This window comes from Apis florea, unplaced genomic scaffold (genome assembly GCF_048593485.1).
Source record: "Apis florea isolate Af1SG1 unplaced genomic scaffold, ASM4859348v1 contig_3696_pilon, whole genome shotgun sequence".
In the NCBI taxonomy this organism is placed as follows: Eukaryota; Metazoa; Arthropoda; class Insecta; order Hymenoptera; family Apidae; genus Apis; species Apis florea.
This window is the reverse complement of record NW_028256809.1, coordinates 713,462-719,503: the sequence shown is the minus strand read 5'-3', so window position 1 is coordinate 719,503 and position 6,042 is coordinate 713,462.

Here is a 6,042-nt window from a genome sequence, read left to right as displayed (position 1 = left end):
TTTTATTAGAATTATAATTGTAATTATATATTTTCAACATAATTCTCCTTTAATTTTCTATTTTAAGGTTGTATATTTTACTTATTTATTAAATTGTGTCATTTTACTTATTTATTAAAATACAAATTAAAATGAATAATACAATTTTTTTTTTAAAGAAAATGTTAACTTCAATCTAATTTTCTTTCAAGATTAATCAGCAGTTATATACATTCTGTATTGCTCTATTAGCGATTAATGAGAGTAAAAGGACTTTTTACTGGAAGTACTCACTTTTTACTGAAAATTCGTTATTAGAAATGCTATAAGTTGTGATAAGATCTTTTCAGTCCATAAAAATTTATATTTTCTATGCATTTTTATATTTCAATGTTTAAAGAATATTTAAAAAAAGATATTAAAAAAATATTTTAAAGATATATAAAAACATATTTTAAAAAATATTTTAAAAAAGATATTTTAGACATAAATTGTGATTTATAGTATATAGTAGAGTTAGTATATTTACAGACTTCGTTTCTAATAAAAATTCTTTTATTCCATTTTCTTCTATATAGTTATTTTTCTTATATGTGAAACATTGACAATTATTCATAGTGATTTATTTTAATACTATAAGTATTATAAATTTCATTTATAACTTTTAATAGCTTTCTTTTGATAAATATTTTTGTTGTTTTTTTTTATAAGTTTTTTTTCGTAAAAACTTTATCTAAGAATTTCATTTTATAAAGAAAATTTTAATTATTGATAAAATATATTTTTTTTATATTTTGCATCTAATTCATGTTTCTTCATATATATATGTGATTGATAGCTTTTTTTTTATTTATATGTTCTGGTTGTTATGTATGAAATATATTTATCTATATAGTTATATTTTTTATTAAATCCAATTATTTACGTAGTTTGTTGATTTCGCGTTGAAATTTATATCTTGCAATTTAGAAGTTTTTTTGCGTTATCGATTATATATGATATGATTGGATTCGTTTTCGCAGTATCATTGTTTATTAGATTATTCATGAGACATTTGTTTTGATTTCATAAATATTGTTGATTTATTTTTTTTCCATTTTCAATATAAAACTATAAATTATGAATTATGAATATTATATAAGTAACATGAAATTATATTTTGAAACTATATATCATGATCAACTATAATGTTTAAAGTTTTTAGCTTTTTCTTTTAATAATTTTAATAATAATTTTCATGAGACGTTTAATAATTTGAGTTTCAATACATATAAGTGATTTAGGTTATGCAATTTCTGTTTTGTTTTTTTTTTTTTGAAAATTCATCTATTTCTTTTAGAATATACTCAAAATTTTTTCGACAAGTATATTGTTTAAATATTTTTCTTGATTTGCAATTGATTAGTAATAGAATGATAAATATGTAATTTTTTAAAAGTTCGCGATTTCAAATTTGTCATAACTTTTGAATTATTATTCATACATTGTATGTTTGTTTGGGAAGTTAAATTTGCCAAACAGTATGTACTAAAGGTACTCAGGTGTAATAAACATATGTTATATATATACAATATAAAGATAGCTAATTATTTAGACTTTAGATTAATTATCTAGATAATATTTTCTAATCTAGATAATTTTTTATTTCGCAGGGAAAATAGAATCGATTTTTTTAAATTTCAAAAATTTAAAAATTAAAAATTTAAAATTCAAAAATTCAAAAATAATTAGCATTCCTGAAAAAATGTTTCATCATGAGAGAAATTAAAAAAAATCCTATATGAAGGATATTAAAAGTTAGTTACCAGATTCAGAGTTATGTTATATGTATTGATATCTCAAATAAAAACTATTATGATTAAATAATCAAAAAAAAAATCACATAATAAACGTATATCAAAGACAAAAAAGAATAATAGAACTATAACAAAGAAGAAAATTTAAAAGAAGAAAAATTAATAGTAAATTTATTAATATAATTATAATTGAATATTATTATAATTAGTAAAAATTTACTGTGCTTAATTTATCGTAACAATAATGAATAAATATTTATGTAATATTAAAAATAATTTAATTTAATATATATTATAAATATAGCAAATTGAAAAGAAATTTAAATTCTAGTAAGATAACACCACAAGCATAAACAAAATGTAAATTATAAAAATATTTTCTGTTGAATTATGTATAAGTTTTATAGTTTTCTTTGCAATTTTAAAAATTGAATTAAAAATCTGCAAACTTGATCTAGAAATTATAAAATACTAAAGATAAATTAAAAAACCAATTGGTAAAAAAAATAGCAAAAATTTACTATTAATTATTTATGGAAAATAATTCATAATATGTTAAAACATTATATAAAGCACGATAATATGATATAGATAGATTAAATTACAAATTATCTCTTATCTATAATAATCTATTATAGATAATTAATTATTAATTTATTGATTAAATTTTGATCAATTTGTAACTATATGTTTGATAACAATTTGAAAAAATTATTCATTTTTTTTAAATATTTTGTTATATTTTTATATGAAAGAAAATAATATTTATACTTTCTACTACTTTTCTTGATAATATTACAAGAAAATGGATATTCGAATTGATATCCTGTTGCAAAAAAATAAATTTCATTATTTCGTAATCATTTTTGTAATTGATTTTATTATATTGAAACAAAATATTTATAAATTCTTTATCTGCGCTTTAATAAATTGTAAATTGCATAGATAATAAGCAATTCTCTAATTTCAAACGGTTTTCATATTAATTAGAAAATATAAATTTTTTTTAAATTATTAATTAATATTATTATATATTATTATTATAAATTATTTTTACAAATTTTTGATATTATGGAATATTATAATATAATTTTTTTAAAAACATACATATAAATGTAGAATGGTACAAAGATGAAATAAAAAATTAAAAATAAACTTTTAAAGATATAATAAAATATGATTGAAAATATTTGTCAACATACTTTGCACACGAAAATAACATATATATATTTATAATTCAACATGAAGAATGAATTTCAAGTATATGTATGAATATCTTATTAAGAAATGATAAAAATGATTTTGAAAAATAAAAAAAAATTATATTTTACTTTTTTTTAACAAAAAATTGTCAAGAAAAAAGAGAAATTTGATGTATGTCAATTTACTTTTTATAGCGACCTAACAAATTCTCATTGATTCATATAGAAATGAAAGAAATATCCTCATATAAAAAAATATTATTCTACATTTTTGAATTATATTATTATATAAATTTTTTTTTTTTTTTTTGATTTCTTAAATCATATTGTATACAAAATCAGCTATTAATTCATTTCTATAAGTATATCCTTATAATCGTTTAATAACAGTAAAAAAATTGCAGTTACAATGAATATATTTCTAATTAATATCTTGAATTCATTAGAGCAATAAAATAATATTTAATAAATAGATTTATAATATAGATTTATAATATAATAGATTTTTACATGTTTTATGGATTTTGTGGATATTTAAATATTTCGAGTTTATTAATTAAAATGTTATTTGTTAAAAAACGTTATTTAAAATGTTATTTGTTAAAAAACGTATTCATAATTAAAAAACATTAATTTGTTAAAAAAACATATTAATGAACTAAAAAAATTTCGATCATTTATAATCTTCAACTTTTTTTATTAAAATTTTTAATAAAATTTAATATTAATTAAATTAAATAGTATAGTAAGATAAATAATTAATATTTTGCATATAAAAAATATAAATAAAATTAGATTAAAACTTAATACCTTTAAAATAATTAATTTTATTCTGAATATTTATAATAACATTAATATTATAATATTTATAATAACCATCATTACGTTCTAAATTCATTTCTTTGCTCATTTTTTGTTTAGCTTCATTGTAATTTTCAATTGTTTAATATTCATTTAAAAAATTACTAGTAATTGTCTTCTTCAATTTTAAAGAATCATTTTAATTTTTAAAAAAAGAAGAAAAAACAGTTAAAGTACAAATTAATTTCAAGAATGTGAAAGTAGAAACTTCACTCTTTAAAGTGAGCTCAGAACTTTTCTATGATTTTTTTTAAATTATAATATTAAAATTAATATATATTAACTATTATATTTTATTATATTTTAACTATTATAACAGTTTAAATATCAACAATTTTTGTCAAAAATTTAGCGTTCCTTTAATCTTATATACTAAGGTAAGAAAAATAAATATAAAATAAAAGTGTTTTGTATTACCAACTAAGTTATGACATTACTATTTATACTTTTTTATGAAATTATATAATAAATCATATTCAATCATACTATATTTAATAATAATAGTAATATATATACTAATAATATATACTAATAATATACTAATAACCAATAATAAAACATATATTTTTGAAAATTTTTCATTGGTAACATTAATAAATTATACTTTTAAAATTGATTTGAAAATTATTTTAAAAATCCAGATGAATTATCGTGATAATCTAATTGTAATAGCATCTATAAATTAAAACAAATATTTAGATGTTTATTTTAAGGTGATTTTGATAAATGAAAATAGAGAAATCTATATAAATCAGATAAAGAATCATTTATAAATTTAGTTTAGTAGTTTATCTTTTTTTTTGACATTTGGTGTTGTATAAGTTTGTTTTGAAATTTTTTTAAGAATTAATAAGAATATATAATAATAAAAATATATAAAATAATAAACATTAAAATTGACATTAAAGGAGACACTATTCCATATAAAAAGAAATGCTTTCTTCTAATATTTTAAATTTGTTTAATTTTTTATAATTATTTTATTGCATATTATTATAATTTTAAAAATACTCATTTCTCTATTCAAAATTCTAAGATTTATAATACATATAATGTTATATATGAAACTATTTTATAATTGATCTCTTGATATCAATTTTTGTGATTTATTTTTATTATTCAGAAATAATATAATAGCATATAAAATGAAGCATATACCAATGTATATTATACTTCAGCATATCGTAATTGTTCTTTTAATTCAAATGCATATAGACTAAATATCTTATTAATAATAGTAATATATATTAACGAAATTATTAGATTTTTGGTATCTATGTTAAGATTTTTGTTTTAAATCTCAATTGTTTCTAAATGACAATACATATTAGAATTCTAATAAAAAAATCTACAATAAATAATTATTTTAAAAAATTTTTATAAAATTATATAATTATTTATATAATCATAAATTTATGAAAATAATTATATGATATATAAATTTATATAAATTTTATATTATATAAATTTCTTGGAACAGATATTTCAAACATAAAAACAATTTTAAAAATTCAATTTTATATTTTTAAATTTGTATAATGAAAATTTTTTCTAAATTATATAAATTATAACACAGTATTTCTATAAATTAACATGAAAATAGAAATTAAATTTTATGTAAAATAGTTCAGTATTTGTGAGACTTTTTCAACAAAAATAACATGTATTTTTTTTATCATTATTATTGAAAAAAAAAGTTTGATTTTCGCGATAATATTGTTAGATTCATGTATACGTGTGTTGAATGCTTCTTCGAGTGAAATGCATATTGTCGAATGTTTTTTCGACTGAAGTACATATTAGTATATGTATGTATAGAAGCTAGTTTCTAACTAATGATGTATATTCTTGACGATAAGTAAATTATAAATGTGATATGTGTGTTTATATGAGAATTGGGAGATCTCTCACAATATCATAATATATGATCGTGTTATGATCGAAGTATGAGATGTTCACAATAAAATATTAATTAAACTCTCCTTATTTCTTACTAAAGCCCTTCTTAGAAAAGATTCTTAGAAATCTTTTTCAAATTTAATTGAGAGGATCATAGTGGACCATGATATCGGCGTTTAATATATGATACTTTCAAGTTAGAGGAAAATTGCTTGAACCAAGTTGGAAATCAGCGATGCATAAAAATGATAATAATCAGAGATTCATCAACGTATATTTACTATAGATTTCCTTAAACTAAGATG